This window comes from Rousettus aegyptiacus, unplaced genomic scaffold, assembly GCF_014176215.1.
Source record: "Rousettus aegyptiacus isolate mRouAeg1 unplaced genomic scaffold, mRouAeg1.p scaffold_m13_p_6, whole genome shotgun sequence".
Lineage (NCBI taxonomy): Eukaryota > Metazoa > Chordata > Mammalia > Chiroptera > Pteropodidae > Rousettus > Rousettus aegyptiacus.
Window position 1 is genome coordinate 63112443 of NW_023416309.1, and position 18464 is coordinate 63130906.

At 38.3% G+C, this 18464-nt stretch overlaps 1 pseudogene; it reads right to left on the bottom strand.

Moving 5' to 3' along the window:
• Window positions 1-10952: 10952 nt before the first annotated feature.
• LOC118603920 lies at window positions 10953-17787 on the bottom strand (annotated as a pseudogene).
• Between the last annotated feature and the right edge of the window lie 677 nt (window positions 17788-18464).

Below are 18464 nucleotides of genomic sequence, written 5' to 3' on the forward strand. Positions count from 1 at the left end.
TAGGATCCCTGGAGATAAAGCCCACAAAAGTGTTGAGTGCTGGACCCAACCTGCAATCCCAAATAGTTTCTCACTCTCATACTAGTCCAGACTCAGCCACCAGCAATTGGTCAGATCGACTAAGTGTTTCTACCAATTTATAATTCCAGAGGCTTCTGCTCCAGGTAATCAGATCTCAGCCCGGTCTCTCTAGATGAGCCTTGCTCCAGCTTTTGGGGTGGCAGTTTGTCTTGCAACCTTGTTCTCTGATGGAGCCAAAGAAAATTGTTGATTTTCAAGGGTTTTTCAACACTTTCTTCCTGTAAGAATGAGAGTAACGACCTTTAAGACCTTTACATCTTAGAAGTATATTGGAAGTCTTTTAACTATGAATTCTATTACTTTAATAATTATAAACCTATCCAGGTTATCTATTTCATCTTAGGTGAATTTTGAGGGTTTTGACATTCAAGGAAATAGTCGATTTCATTAAGTTGTTGAAATTATGTCTATAGAGTTGTTCATAATATTTCACAATAATATTCATAATGTCTGATCTGTAGTGATGTCCAGTCTTTCATTCCTGATATTGGTAAATTCTATCTTTTTTCTTGTAATCTTACTAAAGGATTATCAATTTTCAAATATCAGATTTTTTTGGTCTATTTTTTTCTCTTTTTGATATCATCATTTAATGCTCTCACTTTTATTGTTTTCTTCCTTCTGCATACTTAGGATTTATTTTACCCTTTTTCTTCAATTTCTTATTATAGAATCTTAGATTTTTGACTTGAGGCTCTTTTTTTCCCTAATATAATCATTTAATACTAAAAATTTCCCAAGAAACACTGCTTTAGCTCCATCTCACAAATTTTGATATATTTTCATTTTTCATTTAATTCAAAGCATGAAAATATTTGCCTTAATATTTCCTATTGGTAAGCATATTTTTTATCTGATCAAGAAGTTATTTTGAAATATATTATTTAATTTCCAAGTATTTGGGTATTTCCTAGTTATCTTTCTGTGACTAATTTCTAGTTTCATAATTATGTTCAGAGATGATATCTTGTATGATTTAAATTATTTTAAATTTGTAAAGATATGTGTTATGTCACATAAAATGTCTGTCTTAGTGAATGTTCCATGTGTACTTGAAAATAATGTATGTTATGCTTTTGCTCAGTAAAGCTCTATAATTTTCAATTATATCTATTTAGTTAGTGATGGTGTTCAATTCTTTGACTACTTCCTAACTTTCTTTCTCCTAGTTAAATCCGTTACAATAGAGGAGTATTGAAATCACCATTTGTATTTATGGATTTGTTTGTTTCTCCTTAATTCTGCTCTTTTTTATTCCAGGTATTTTGAATCTCTTTTGTTAGGTATACATACATTTAGGAATTTTGTGTCTTCTTGGTAAACTGACAATTTTATCATTATTAATGTTCCTCTTTATTCTTTTATTCTTTACTTTGAAGTTTATCCACTCCAGCATAATTTTGATTACTGTTTCCATGCTATATCATTTTTCATCCTTTTACTTATAACTACCTATATCATTCTAATTGAAATTACTTTCTTATAAACCACATATAGTTTGGTCATGTTTCATGTGTTTATTTAAATCTTTATATAAGTGGAATCTTGCAGTATTTGTTGTGACAATTTTCATCTTTTAGTTGGTTAGTTTAGGCCATTTCCATTTAAAGTAATTACTGGTATATCTGAATTTTGGTTTACCATTGTATTATTTGTTGTATATGTTTTGTCCTCTGCTTTTCCTTACTGCGTTTTTCCAAATCTCATCTCTGAGTTATTTGAATATTTTTATATTTCTATTTTAATTGACCAAGTATATATTTTTTTACTACACCTCTTTAAATACATTGGTTTAGGTGATTACTTTGAAAATTATAGTTTATATATTTAAATTTTTACAGTCCAATTAAAATCAATACTTTACCACCTAAGTGAAATTTAGAAATCTTATAACCATATGGATCCTTTTGCCCTACCCCACATTATGTCATAGTTTTCTCATATACTACATGTATATACATTGAAAAAACCTTGGACACAATGCAATTGTTTTTGCTTTCGACCTTAAAGAACTCAAGAGGAGAGTAGCCTATTACATGTACCGAGATATTTACTATTTATCTTGCTTATTATCCCTGATGTGCCACTTTCTTCTGGTATCATTTCCCTGCTGATAAGAAAGTACAAAGAACTTACTTTAGCATTCCTTTATAGCAGATCAGCCAGTAACAAATTTCCTTAGTTTTCCTCCACCTGAGAACACCTTCATTTACCTTTATTTCTAACAGTCCTTTCCACTAAATGTAAAATTTCAAACTGACAGTTCTTTTCTTTTCTTTAGTAATTGAAAAATATGCCACTTGCCTCTATAGTTCCTGGTTAGAAATTCACAGTCATTAAAATTGTTCTTCCCCTACACGTATGTGCCATTTTATTTTGTTGATTTCAACATTTTTCTTTGTCTTTCATTTTCTTTTTTTTTTAATTAAGTTTATTGGGGTAACATTGGTTAATACAATTATATCATTTTCAGGTGTACATTATCATTTGACATCTGTATATTCTATTGTGTATTTACCACCAAAGTCTAATTTCCTTCAGCTACCATTTATTTGATCCCCTTTACCCACTTCACCCTCCCCCTCAACCCTATATTTGACCCCCTTTACCCTGTCTGCTTTCCCCCTCGCCCACCTCACTAGTAACCACTAGTCTATAGTCCTCTGGTAAACACAAGCCTATAGTGCATGTACATGAGTCTCTGTTTGTGTGTCCTCATTTGTTGCTTTTAGGTTTATATCCCACATATATCATGTGATTAACTTTGTCTGGCATATTTCACTTAGCATGATTATCTCAAGGTCCATCCAGGTTGTCACAAATGGTAGTAAGGCTGAGTAATATACCATTGTATATATGTACCATAGCTTCTTTAGCCAATCATCTGTGGTAGGACACATTGGTTGCTTCCATGTCTGGCCACTGTGAATAGTGCTTCTATGAACATCGGTTCGCAAATATCTTTTTGGATCTGGTTTTCAAGTCTTTGGGGTAAATACCCAGGAGAGAGATTGCTGGATCATATAGTAGATCAATTCTTAGTTTTGTGAGGAACCTCCATACTTTTTTCCATAGTGGCTGTACCAATTTGCAGTCCCACCAGCAGTGTAAGAAGGTTCCTTTTTCTCATCTTCTCCAACATTCGTTATTACTTGTCCTGTTGATTATAGCTATTCTAACAGGTGTAAGATGGCATCTCATTGTGGTTTTGATTTGCATTTCCCTAATAGCTAGCGATGTTGAACATCTTTTCATATATTTGTTGGCCATTTGTATGTCCTATAGGGAGAAGTATCTGTTCAGGTCTTCTGCTCATTTTTTGATTAGATCATTTGTTTTTTGTTGTTTTTGTTGTTGTTGTTGTTGTTGTTGTTGTCGTTGTTTAGTCGTATGAGTTCTTTGTATATTCTGGATATTAGGCCCTTATCAAAGGTGTTGCTTGTAAATATATTTTCCTATTTGGATGGTTGTCTCTTTAGCTTGTTGATGATTTCTTTTGCTGAACAGAAGCTATTTAGTTTTTGATGTAGTTCCATTCATTTATTTTAGCTTTTACTTTCCTTACTTTTGGGACCAAATTCATAAAATCCCCTTTAAGTCCAAGGTTCTTGAGTTTATTTCTTATTTTTCTTCTATGCATTTTATTGTTTCAGGTCTTATATTTAGGTCCTTAGTCTATTTTAAGTTAATTTTTGTGTGTGATAATAGACAAGAGTCTAGTTTCATTCTTTTGCAGGTGGCCTTCCAGTTTTCCAAGCACCATTTATTAAAGAGGCTTTCTTTTCTCCACTGTATGTTTTTGGCTTCTTTGTCAAAAATTATTTGCCCCTATAAATATGGGTTTACTTCTGGACTCTCAATTCTGTTCCACTGGTCCTTGTATCTGTTTAGCCAATATCATGCTGTTTTGATTATGGTTGCTTTGTAGTATAATTTGAAGTTGGGCAGAGTGATGCCTCCGGCCTCGTTCTTTTTTCTCAGGATGGCTTTGGCACTTTGGGGTCTTTTGTGCTTTCATACAAATCTGATGATTTTTTGTTCTATTTCTTTAAAAAATGCTGATGAGATTTTGATGGAGATTGCATTAAATCTGTATAATGCTTTAAGTAATATGGTCATTTTAACTATATTGATTCTTCCAATACAAGAACACAGAATATCTTTCCATTTCTTTGTATCTTCTTCGATTTCTTTTAATAGGGTCTTATAGTTTTCATTATATAGGTCCTTCAGTTGTTTTGTATTTTATTCTTTTTGTTGCAATTGCAAAAGGAATAATTTTTTCCACTTCTTTTTCTGATGCTTCATGATTAGAGTACAGGAAAGCTATAGATTTTTGAATGTTAATTTTGTATCCAGAGACTTTACTGTATTTGCTTATTGTTTCTAGTAGTGTTCTTGTGGAGCCTTTAGGAATTTCTATATAGAGAATCATGTCACCTGCAAATAGCGACAGTATGACTTTTTCACTTCCTATTTGGATGCCTTTTATATCTTTCTTTTGTCTGATTGCACTCTAGAACCTCCAAAGATATTGAATAACAGTGGTGATAGTGGGCAGCCTGGCCTTGTTCCTGATCTTAGAGGGAAGGTTTTTAGTTTTTCACCATTAAGTATAATGTTGGCTGAGGGTTTGTTGTATATGGCCTTCATTATGTTATGGTACTTTCCTTCTATACCTATTTTGTTAAGTGTTTTGATCATAAATAGATGCTGTATCATGTCAAAGGCTTTTTCTGCATTTATTGATCTGACATATGATTCTTATTTTTTAACTTGTTTATATGGGCATATTACATTAATTGATTTGCATATGTTGAACCATCCCTATGCCTCTGGGATGAAGCCCACTTGATCCTGGCGTATAATCTTTTTAATATGTTGCTGTATTCGGTTTGCTAGTATCTTATTTAGGACTTTTGCATTTGTGTTCATGAGAGATATTGGTCTGTAGTTTTTTTTTTTGGGGGGGGCGGTATCAGAGTAATATTGGCCTCATAAAATGTGTTCGGAAGTATTGCCTCCTCTTTAATTTTTTTGGAAGAGTTTGAGGAGCATAGGTATTAAATGTTTTTTGAATGTTTGGTAGAATTCACTGGTTAAGCCATCTAGTCCTGGACTTTTACTTTTTGGTAGGATTTTGATGATTGTTTCAATTTCAGTACTGCTGATCAGTCTATTTAGATTTTTCAGTCCTTCTTGATTCAGTCTAGGAAGGTTGTATTTTTCTAAGTATTGATCCATTTCTTCTAGATTATTAAATTAGGTGTTATATACTTTTTCATAGTATTCTTGAATGATCCTTTGTAATTCTGTGGTGTCTGTTGTAATTTCCTCTCTTTCATCTCTGTATTTGTTTATTTGTGCCCTTTCTCTTTTTTCTTTAGTGAGGCTAGCAAGGAGTTTGTCAATTTTATTAAACTTCTCAAAGAAACACCTTTTTGTTGCATTTATTTTTTCTATTGTTTGTTTTTCATTTCACTTATTTCTTCTTTAATTTTGATTATTTCTTTTTTTATGCTGACTTTAGGCTTCATTTGTTCTTCCTTTTCTAGTTTTTTAAGATGAGTGTTAGGATGTTTATTTGGGCTAGTTCTAGTTTTTGGAGGTAGGCCTGTAATGATATGAACTTTCCTCTTATGACCGCTTTTGCCATGTCTCAAAAGTTTTGATATGTTTTACTTCATTATCATTTGTTTCTATGTATCTCTTGATCTCTCTTTTTATTTCTTCTCTGACCCAATTCTTCTTCAGTAGCATGTTGTTTATATCCATGTATTTGTGGTTCTTCCTAATTTCTTTCTGCAGTTGATCTCAAGTTTCAAAGCATTATGATCAGAGAATATGGTTGGTATGATTTCAACCCTCTTAAATTTGTTGAGGCTATCTCTGTGTCTCAGTATGTGTTCAATTCTTGCGAACATTCCGTGTGCACTAGAGAAGAATGTATAAGCACCTGTTTTGGGATGGAAGGTTCTGTAAATGTCAATTATGTCTAGTTAGTCTAAGTGTCGTTTAAGGATGTTATTTCCTTATTGATTTTCTGTTTAGATGATCTGTCCATATCTGAAAGTGGGGTATTTAGGTCCCCTAATACGATAGTGTTTTGGTCTGTTTCTCTCTTTAGTTTTAATAGTAATCATGTTACATATTTTGGGGCTCCCTGATTGGGAGCAAAGATATTAATAAATAAGTGTTATGTCTTCTTGGTGCATGATTCCCTTTATCGTTATGAAGTGTCACTCAGTATCTTTATTTACCTTTTTTTATTTTTAAGTCTATTTTGTCTGACATCAGTACCACTACTCTCACTTTTCTCTGAATGCCATTTGCTTGATATAACGTTTTCTATCCCTTCGCTTTGAGTCTGTATTTGTCTTTGGAGCTGAGATGTGTCTCCTGGAGGCAGCATATGCTTGGGTTTTGTTGTTGTTGTTGTTGTTGTTGTTGTTCCATTCTGCAACTCTGCACCTTTTTATTGGTGTATTTAGTCCATTTACATTTAGGGTGATTATTGAAATATGAGGTCTTCTTACAGCCCTTTTATCTTTTGCTTTCTGGTAGCTCAGTGTTTCCATTGCTTCCTTGTCCTTGTGTTTCTGTTTTCTTTATTTTGGTTGGCTTTTATGTGTTTTCCCTGTGGTTCTTCTGTTTTATGTTATATACTTCAGTTCCGAATCTTCTGTGTGTGGTTACCACTACAAATAGATAAAGGATAGTTATATGTATACAATTAACCCTTTTTTCCTGCACTTGCCTTATCTCCTTTCCCCTTTGTGAATCTGAATCTTTGAATCCTCTTTTTTTCAGTCATTGTTATGTCACTTTTTCCCTATGTATGCTGAACTTTCATTACTGTCTGCTATAGCAATTTTCTTATTATTTATGCTAATAACACCCCATTCTTAGTAAGGATTGCATTCCTCTGCTTCTATTTGCATGATACTCCTAATTATGTATATATTTTTTGTCTTTTTGTTTTAGGTGTGCTTACCCCTTTCAGTATTTCCTGTAGTACAGGACTTGTAGTGGAGAATTCCCTCAATTTTTGTATGTCTGGAATGGTCTTAATTTCTCCTTCATATCTAAAGGAGAGCTTAGCAGGATACATTATTTTAGGCTGGTGGTTTCTTTTACTTAATAATTTAAATATTTGATTCCATTCCTTCTGTCTTGTAAGGTTTGCGCTGAAAAGTCTGAGGATAATCTAATGGAGTTTCCCTTATAGATTACCATTCACTTCTCTCTGGCTGCTCTGAGAATTCTTCATCTTTGATTTTTGATAATTTTAATACACTGTGTCTCAGTGAAGGCCTTTTTGAATTGAGATAATTGGGTGTTCTGCTGATGTCTTAAATTCCAAGCTCCCACTCATTCCTTAGATTTGGGAAACTCTCATCAACTATTTGCCTGAAAATACTTTCTAGTCCCTGCATTATTCTTATGTTTCCTCTCCTGATGGAATTAGCTAGTTTTGAATTTCTCTTTCATTATTTTTCATTCTTTGGTTTCTCTTTTCTTCCTTCTGATTTATTTCTAGATTTCTATCTTTGATATCACTGATTCTTTGTTGAGGAGATGGTTAGAAAGAAGAGTCGGAGTCTGGAAATGCATTAACTAACGTGGATAAGGGAGAGGGGATCAATGGTAATGCTAGCTTCCCCAGCCCTGTCTTCATGGCTTTTTATTCTCTCTCTCACAAAGCTGGCTTTTGTTATTATTATTAGTTACAATCAAATTAGTAATTACAGATTACAGTCAACTCCCAAATTCAGCCTCAAGGCCATCACCGTGTTATCAGCTACTCCCTCTTCTTATCCTTGTGCCTAGAGCAAGAAGTCCCAGAATAGGTTAAGGCATGTGCGCTCTCCCTGTAGTGTGACCTTGTTGCTCCAAGCACCAGGCATCCTCCCATGACTGCAAGCATCTCACAACATATCCCCCTTTTCTTTTTGCTGAATTTTATTCAGCATAACTGAGAACACAGCAGCCTGAGTCTTTCTTAATCTTTGGCTTCTTGAGAATCTCTTCCAGATTTAGGATGGAGAAAATTAAGATGGTCTTATTTTTAGTGGGTCCTCTGTCTGACACAGGGTCCATTGTTCTGATGTCTGTGGTGTGTTATGGGTGGACAATTTTCCAGTAAGCCAGTATTAAATATTTACTTCTGATTCTGTTAACCAGGGTGTGGTAATCTGATCAAGGAGATGCTGTTAACCAGGGTAATCTGATCAAGGATATGCTAATGAATGGCCAACTGTTAACCAGGGTGTGGTGATCTGCTCAGGGATGTGCTGATGGCCATATAAACTGCCTCTTTGGGAGCTTGGGGCTGATCTCCTCTAATCCTGCGTAGTAGAGAGTCAGTCGCCAGCCGGCTAATAAAGGCTCACAATTCATCTCAATTGGCTCCATGGGTCTTGGATTTGATTGCACCACAACAGGTGGAGGCGTAGCCTTGATTCTGGTATAGTGAATCCAATGATGGTGTCCAGCTACCTTGATCACGGTGGGTGTTGTGAGAATGACAGGGAAAGGTCCATCCCAGCAGGGCTCAAGAGAAGCAGGCTGTACCTTTCTCACCCAGATCCAATCACCTGGAGCGTGGTTGTATGGCTGGACAGGAGACTGAGAAGTTGTTCTGGTGGCAGAGACCAGTTGGTGGGCCTCTTGCCATGCAAGAGAGAGAGAGAGCTTGCAAAGACTTTAAGCAGTGACCAAACATTATTTCATAAGATGTGATTATCTTACAATAGGGTGTGATTCCCTTACAGTAGGGGTGCACCATGCCCTTAATAGGGTGAAGTGAAGGAGGCTTACCTGGTTTTTGCCAGTTTCCAGTTTGAACTTAGTTAAGGTCTTTTTTAAGGTTCTATTCATTCTTTCTACTTGCTCTGAACTCTGAGGCCTATAAATGCAATGTAATTTCCAATTGATCCTTAACACCTTTGCTAGAGATTGGCTGGTCTGGGCGATAAACGCCAGGCTGTTGCCAGACCCCAGTGTTATGGGCAGGCCAAATCGAGGCACTATTTCTAAGACTAATTTCTTTGCTACTATCTTAGTGGTCTCCTGCTTGGTGGGGAAGGCTTCAGTCCATCCTAAGTAGATGTTAACAGTCTTGTTTTCACCCCACCGCTGAGCTTGAGTCACTGCTACCAGTTCAGCCTGCTGAGCTGAAGTTCCATGGCTTAGGGCTTAGTGCCCAGATGACAGTTTCAGTGGTAACCACTGCAGCCCTGGTATACTTGACTCCTTCTGAGACGAAGCTACTTTCATCTGTGAATAAAGTAGCATTCAGATTCAGCCAAGGGCTGTCTGTCAGGTCTGGTGCAGTTGACGTTCTTTAGAACCTCAAAGCAGTCATGCAGGGTTTGACGAGGGTCATCATCAGGCAGTAGGGTAGCTGGATTGAGTGCAGCAGTTTTCAGAAACTCCTCATTCTGCATCCTCGAAGAGGGTGAGGTGGGCCTTCTTTTGAGGTCTTGTCCTTTTTTAGGGCACTCATTCTTCCAATGTCCCCCTTTTTTGCAATACGTGCATTGGTCCTTCTCTAACCTGACTCTTTGGGGCCATTGTTCACCCTGGGTGCCTGTTCTTGGCCTCTACCTTTTCCTGGCAGTACCTTTGGCTGGGCTTCTTGGATGGTTGCAAGCAGGACCTTGGTCATCTTCTTAGTCTGTGTTATATCTACCTCATAACATTCATTGGGCTATCTCGACCAGTGTTTCCTTCAAACACTTCTATCCTCTGCAGTTTCTTTCTAATATCTGGAGCCGACTGACTGACAAAGGCTAAATTCACAGCCCTCCTATTATTAAGGTCCTCTGGGTCAATAGGGGTATATAACCAGTACGATTCTAAGAGTCGTTCCAGGAATGCTCCTGGTGACTCATCTTTAAGTTAGTGGGTTGTCGGGCGGCAGACTGGAGGTCCTGGAGTAAAAGCTGGAGATATTGTTTGAGAGCCTCCTTATCTTGTTTGGTGTTGGGGTCCCAGGGTAGATGGGTATTCAGAAGGACATGATGGATATGGGTAGGATTGGCAGTGGGCTGCCCATTCAGCTCTAACACAGCCTTGGCAGCTTCTCGGAGGATCCACTCTTGTTCCTCTGAGGTAAAAAGGATCTGGAGGAGCTGCTGGCAGTAAAAACAGGCAAGAATAGAGAAAATCCCCACAAAAGCCAAGTAAACCAGGGCTAGGATCAGCTGCTGACCCAGAGTCTAGTCGGATGGGGCCACGGAGGCCAGACCTAAGAAAAACAGTACATTTGACTGGTCTGGACAGACAGACACAATATAGACAGACAAAAATCAGTCCAGACAGACAGACACAATACAGAACACAAAACGCTAGCGTACGCAAAAACCTGTAGTCCAGTCTGACATCTCAGACCATGACCGAACTAGGGAAGTATTGCTTGCTGCGTCCAGCCTTCCACTAGTTCCCCGACAGATACCCAGAAACCTGGATACCTGTAGTGCAGTTTGACTCACCGGTGAAGCTGCTCCAGATGGCTCGTGCCCAATTGTTACAGAATTGTACCTTTTGTCAACCTGGGATCTGGAGCTGAGGAACGTCTCTCAGTGGCTGTCCCCTAGACGGGGCAGGTCCTTGCCCAAGGTGGCAGGGGTCGTGGGTCTAGGAGATCTCTCCCTTAGAAGAAAGCTCGCTGGGGCCTCTAAATGTTGTGGTTTGTTCAAATCTAAGACCCATGGAGCCAATTGAGATAAATTGTGAGCCTGTATTAGCTGGCCGTTGACTGACTCTCTACCATGCAGGATTAGAGGAGATCAGCCCCAAGCTCCCAAAAGAAGCAGTTTATAAAGCCTAGAACCACACCCTGGTTAAAACAGAATCATAGTAAATCCTTAATGGCGGCTTACGGGAAAATTTTCCACCCTTAACATAGGGTTGCTGAATATAGGCTCAAGCAAAGTGGGTAACAAAAACAAGTGATCTACCCCAGCATTCTGTTCAGAAGTCTGCAAAATAGTCAACCACACTTGAGCACCCAGCTGTAAACAGTGCTCTCCAGTTCCCATGCAAATTGGCATCCTTTCCGTTCCCACTGTATAGTTCTCAATCACTCTCCCTTCTTCAGGCCCGAGAGGCCCTCTAGTATCATAAGGTCCAGGCATCCAATTAGAATCATTAACATAAACTATTACTGAAGCATCTCCCCATTCCACTGCCTTATTTAAAGAGAGATTTGGCATATACCCCCAATATGAATAATTTCCTGTCTCAGCTTGTACCCCACTTACATGTGCCATAATCAGGGCTGTTATTGCAAGGAATAGGGAAGTTGGAGTTATCTCCTGACCTGACTCACCGCTACTTTTTGCTCCCGGAGCCTGATATTCTTGGCTGGGACCCAAAGCTTCTCTGTTCCTGTAGAGATATATGCAAAACCTTGGCCCCATTTCAGTACCTCGGCAGGCACCCAATCCCCTTTCAGATTCTTGTAGTATACTGGCTGCTGCAAAGGCTCGTTGGCCTGTTTCACCCAATGACAATGAGCTGCTGTGCTGCCCTGTTCATCTTGATTTAAAAAATTTAAAGTATATAATGCTCTATAAAGCCTTTGTCTTGGGGTATTCCATATTCCCCCTTTTTGTTTTATAAGCATCTCCTTGAGTGTGCAATTAGCACGTTCTACAATAGCTTGGCCAGTGGAATTATAAGGAATACCAGTAGTATGAGCAATAGAATATGTAGCAAGAAAATTCTGGAATTTACTAGAAATATATGCAGATCCATTATATCAGTTTCTAGCTGAACTGGTTGTCCCATAACACTAATAGCTTCTAATAGATGGGTGATAGCAGCATCAGCCTTTTCAGAACTTAAAGCAATAGGCCAAGTGAAGCCTGAAAAGGTGTCAATTGAATGATGGACAAATTTCAATTTACCAAATTCAGGATAATGTGTTACATCATCTGCCATAACATATTAGCTGCTGTTCCTTGGGGATTGACTCCAAGAGGCAGTGAGGGCATAACAAAAGGAGAACAGGTGTGACACTCCTTTATAATCTGTTTAGCTTGTTGCCAAGTTAACTGATGATGCTCTTTAAGAGCCTTAGCATTAGAATGATGAAGGGTGTGCTCTTTTTGAGCAGTGATAACAGGCTGAATTAACAATTGATCAATTTTCCGATTACCTGCTGTCACAGGGACAGGCAACAAGGTAGGACCCCTCACATGAGTAATGAATAAAGGCCGTTGCCTTAGTAATATTAAATTCTGTAATTGTGTAAATAACTCAATGAGTTCATCTGGAGAAGGGGGTATAGGCCTCCTCTATATGTTGCACAGTGTATTCAACATACTGGGAATCAGTAATTGTATTCAATGCCTCTGCATGGTGAGTAAGCAAAAGAATAATAGCATGTAATTCGGCCTTTTGCACCGAAGTGTAAAGTGTTTGAATTACCTTGGTATCGGCATCTCCTGTGAACCCAGCAAGACCTTTCTTATTAGCATCTGTGAAAAAAGTCGGGCCTTCCATGGTTTAGATTGAACCACCTGATGTAAAATCACAGGAGTATGCAAAAGAAATGTAAAGTTTTAAGCTTAGGATATTTACAATGAATTAATCCAACAAAGCAAGCAAAAGCATTCTGCCAATCCTCATTCAATTGATAGAAAGATTTTATTTGTGATTCCTTATAAGGAACAATAATCTCTGCAGGATCTTGTCCAGTGAGTTGCCTGAGGTGAAGCCAACCCCTCATGACTAAATCACAAACCTTACTGATATAAGCCTCTAATTTTCTCTTAGGCTTATGACCTAAGAATATCCACTCAATAATATTAGTGTCCTGCATAAGGATGGCAGTAGGAGAATGAGGAGAATGACAAATGACCAATAATAATTTGTCAAAAGATTCAATGCGATCTAACTGGGCCTGTCATAAGGCCTCATCAATTTTCTGCAATTCCTTTTCTGCCAATGGCATTAGTTCCCAAGGACTATCCAATGCCGTGGGCCCTTCTAAAATAGAGAACAAGTTAGTTAAGTATATGTGGGGATACCGAGGGAAGGATGGAGCCAATTAATATTGCCCAATAATTTTTGAAAATCATTAAGAGTATTGAGAGCATCTCACCTAATTTCTATTTTTGAGGAGTAATTTTCTGTTGCAAAATTTTATATCCTAAATATTGATAAGGAACAGAATCTTGTATTTTCTCAGGAACTATCTTGAGCCCATACTTTTCCAGAGCAGTTTTTCCAAATGAAAACATATTTTCTAATATTTCTTTCTTTTCATGCCCCAAAAGAATATTATCCATGTAGTGATACACAAGTCCGTGAGGGAACTTTTCCCTTACTTCTTGCAAAGGCATATTCACAAATGCTTGGCACATGGTAAGACTATTAAGCATGCCTTGTGGTCATACTTTCCATTGATATCGCTGAGTAGGCTGAGCATTGTTTACAGTAAGAATCGTAAATGCAAACTTTTCTCTATCCTGAAGCTGTAAAGGAATATTATAAAAACAATCTTTTAAATCTATAATCTTTAAAAACCAATTTTGGGGAATTAAGGTGGAGTTAGGGAGCCCAGCTTGCAAAGTCCCCATAGGCTGAATGACAGCATTAATCCTTCATAAATCTGTTAACATTCTCCATTTTCCTGATTTCCTTTTTATAACAAATACTGGTGAATTCCATGGAGAAGAGGAAGGTTCAATATGATTACTTGCCAATTGTTCGTCTACTAGTTGCTGTAATGCTTCTAATTTTTCTTTTGTCAGAGGCCACTGCTCAACCCAGACAGACTGTTCACTGAGCCATTTAATCGGAAGGGCAAAGCACTGAGCAGTGGCCTCTACTCTAAATTTGGAAACTCCAAACCATGTTTGTTAAATTTTGGAGATGTGGACAAGGGAGCTACTATGCCTTCTTCTGATTTACCTAGACCCTTGAACATGATATTTCGAGTAGACTGTGATAAGGTAGGAATGTTTAAAGAAGCTCCCCATTGTTGCAATAAATCTCTTCCCCATAAACTCACTACAATGCTAGCAACATAAGGCTTAAAATAAGCTACTTGCCCCTCAGGGCCACGACAAGTCAGTAAGTTAACACTTTGAAAAACTTCTGTAAGATGTCCAATTCCCATGAAATGAGCTTGCACGGGTTTATATAACCATTGAGATGGCCAAGATAGCAGAGAAATAATAGAAACATCTGCTCTGGTGTCTAGCAAGCCTTCACTTTCTATACCATTAATAGATATCTTTAATTTGGGATGCTGTTCACCAATCATGGTTTGCCAGAATATCTGTTTCCCTGTACTCCCAAATCCTCCAGTTCTTTTAACTGGAGCAGCTTTCCCTTGAACATGAGGTAATAATAATATTTGAGAAAATCTTTCTCCTGGTGCAATTTGGGTGGTCATGCTCACACCAACCATAACCTTTATCTCTCCTTCAAAATCTTCATCAATCACTCCAGTGTGAACAAAAATTCCTTTGGAAGTATAGCTACTTCGTCCTACGATTAAGCCCACTGTTCCTTCAGGCAAAGGGTCAAAAATATTTTTTGATAATTTGTACACACCTCCGGCAGGAATTAAAGTAAAATGCTGAGGTGCAGGAATGTCCAAGGCAGCGCTTTTTGCAGCTGTATGAATTAGATCTTGAATATACTGCCTGGTGGATTCTGACTCTGCATCATTTGATGGGGAAGACCTGAGCTGACGGGAGACTGCAATCCCAAATTTTTTTTCTCTGGGCCCCGGGGTCAAGGGCCCTGCTTCCCATTTCCCAACAACCAGTTTCCATTTCTGTTTCTTTGAGATCGATATTTATTAGTCCAATGAAGTTCTTTCCCACACCTCTGACAGGGTTCAGTAGGAGTCTGTCTCCTGCTAGGAGGTTTTGTATACACTACTTTTCCTTCTCCCTTTTTCCCTCTCCTGCGGTCTTTTCGAAAGTGCCCCAGTTTCCCATATTGATAATATTTCATTTGAGAACCTTTAAACCCTTTGAATTTTCATAAGCAAGAGATTCTAGGAGTAATTTTTGGACTTCTGGAAGAGCCACCACGCTGACAATGGCCGTATGTAGCCGAGACAAAAAATCAGTGTATCTCACCCTAGGACTCTGTATAATTTTAGTGAACGACTGAGGATGCTTCCCAGGTGGCTTGACTCGAGAACAAGCTCTTAACACTATTAATTTCACTTGTAACAAGGTTTCCTGTTGAATGACATTGCTGCTCAATAGTAGTAAAGTTTCCTGTACCTGTCAGCTCTTCAAGAGTAGCCCCTGGAGGATTTTGTGCAGTGTTTCTATGAGCCACCTGTTGGGCTTCCTCTCTCCACCAGGTTTTCATTTGCAAATAAGGACCTGGTTCTAACACAGTTTTTATAATAGCTTCCCAATCTGATGCTAACAAATGTTGTTCCCTGGCTATACTGTTTAAAAGACCTGTCACATATCATATTGATTGATAGATTCTTTAAGTATTCTCAGGAATTTATGCTCCAAAGGCATATAATTCACATTGATACCCCCCTGAGGAAATTGAGCATTGGGGGTAAATGTCTGTCTCACTATAGGGAACCCCATCAGCTGAGGAGTAGCTGTCTGTCTAGGAAGATTTTCTGGACTACTCTCTTCATCGATTATTTCCTTAGTCAAATCAGGTGAAAGGGGAAAAGTAAATGAAACAGGACCAGCAACTGAAGGCTCTGGCCCAAATAAAGTATTTAAAGGTGGGGCAGAGGGCTTTTTTGGTTCTTGAAAAATCCTCCAGTTGGCCCCAATTGCAGTTGCTTCGACTTCTGATTTATTGCGTTTACTTGGGTCAAAAGAATCTGATAAGATTTTTACTAGGAGAAATGCGGCCTGCACAATCCTCTTTAAATGACTCAGTATATTCCTCTCACTCATTACCAGACTCTGTTTCTATAGGATTTTCATAAATGGGTTCAGGTTCTTCTTGGCATGCTGCCAAATCAATTGCAGTGCCCTCAGAGTCAGATTGTATAGGCTGTAAAGCCTGAGACCAAAAATTCCCCATGCTAGAACTATGCCTAAAGTATTGCTTACTCATGAGTAAACTTATCCCTTTTGGTTTCCAGTGTAATCTGGAAATGAGCTAAAAAAAACTATGCTGAAGGTATCGCTTACCACGAGCAGACTTACCCCTTTGGTTTCCAGTGTAGTTTCGCACCCTCTTCTTCGTGCCCCACGTTGGGCGCCAATTGTTGCGGAGATGGTTAGAAAGAAGAGTCGGAGTCTGGAAATGCATTAACTAACGTGGATAAGGGAGAGGGGATCAATGGCAATGCTAGCTTCCCCAGCCCTGTCTTCATGGCTTTTTATTCTCTCTCTCACAAGCTGGCTTTTGTTATTATTATTAGTTACAATCAAATTAGTAATTACAGATTACAGTCAACTCCCAAATTCAGCCTCAAGGCCACTACCATGTTATCAGCTACTCCCTCTTCTTATCCTTGTGCCTAGAGCAAGAAGTCCCAGAATAGGTAAGGCATGTGCGCTCTCCCTGTAGTGTGATCTTGTTGCTCCAAGCACCAGGCATCCTGCCATGACTGCAGGCGTTTCTCACATCCTCTATTTGATCACTCTATTTCCCAAGCTTGCTATTTCTTTTTTAAACTTTTGCAATGTGTTTTTTTTTAACCTCCAGAAGATCTATTCTGTTCTTTTTGAGGATTTCAATCTTCTTGCTCTTCTCATTTAGTTGTTTTTTTCAATTCCTGAAATTTTAGATTTGAGTTGTTTTAGATCTCATTGAGTTTTTTCAGAAGTACCATCCTGAATTCTCTATCATTTAAGTCACATATTTCTATGTCTGTAAGCTTATTTCCTGGAGATTTTTCTCTTTTTTTTTTTCTGAGCTGCCTTGTCACCTTGGTTGTTCATGGTGTTTAGTGGACTATTTCTTCACCTGGGCATTAATGGAAATGTATTCTGTTGTTTTTCCAGAAAGATTTATTATATAAAGGTCTCTCTTTAGCCTGCTTCAAAGAAAGTACTTTTCTTTTTGTTTCCAGTAGTTGCCATCTAAGCCTCTTGGATACCTGCCTTTTATAAAGCCTTAAAAATGCCTTTTTATTTTCTTATAGATATTTAACCACACTCACTACCCTCAGTTTCAATCCCTGTTAGTGTTAGCAACAGTCTCGGTAGCATTTGTTCCAATTCCCCTGGGGCTCTGTGGTGTTAGGTCTCCGATGGTATGGAGGGAGGGGCCATCTGGATTGGGGGTTGGGGGCTACAGTTTAGCCTCGATTTTGCAACCTTAGCCAGTAAAAATCAACTGTTGTTTTTCTGCCATCCCATTTCTCTACCTTCTGCCCTGATGATTGGGCTCAGCCACTGGTAGCTCCCAGCTTTCTCAGGCAGGGCTGTTCAGGGAACTCGCTGCTCCTTCTCTCCTCCTCCTCCTCCTCCTCCTCCTCCTCCTCCTCCTCCTCCCTCTCCTCCTTCCTCCTCCTTCTCCTCCTCCTCCAGGTAGCTCTGGTGGCTGTGGAAGGCAGCTTCTTTGTTTCTCTCAGTCCACCACCTGATACCTGGGGTTCTCACCTATGGTAGCTCTTATGTGCAGATTCCATGCTCAGATGTTCTGGTGTGCAGTTGGGTGATTTTTTGTTGAGTTTTAGATGTTCAGCTTATTGTTGTATCAAGGGGAGAGATCTGAGGATGTCTCTCACTCCACCATGTTACCGAAGATCTCAACCATAATTTTTAAACCACTTCATTGAAGTTTGGCACATAAAAAGCTGTAGATAGCTAATGTATGCAACTTCACATTTTGGTGATCATGTAAATTTGTGAAATCATGATCACTATCAATGCCATAAAAGTTCCTATCAGCTCCAAAAGTTTCTCCTTGACCCATTTGTTGTTGGAATTTTTTTCTTATATGGTAACAGCACTTATTATACTATGTACCTCTTAGTAAAATTTGAAGTACACAAGAGAGTATGGTTAATCATAGGCTCCATGTTTTATGGTTCTCCAGAACATTTTTATTTTATGTAACTGAAACTTTTCGCCTTGATTAACATCTCCCTAATTCTCCTCAACCCCTTGCAACCACCATTCTATTCTCTGCTTCTATAGGTTTGATTAGATTCCACATATAAATCAATGTTTGTCTTTCTGTGTCTGGCTTGTTTTACTTAGAATAGTGTCCTCAAATTATATCTATGTTGTTGCAATAGGCAGAATTTTCTTCATTTTAAAAGCTGAAAAATATTCCATTATACACATATACCATATATTTTTATCCATTCTTTTGCAGATGGATATTTCAGTTATTTCCACATCTTAGCTATTGTGAAAAATGCCTCGGTGAACATGGGAGTATAGATATATCTTTCAGATCTATATTTT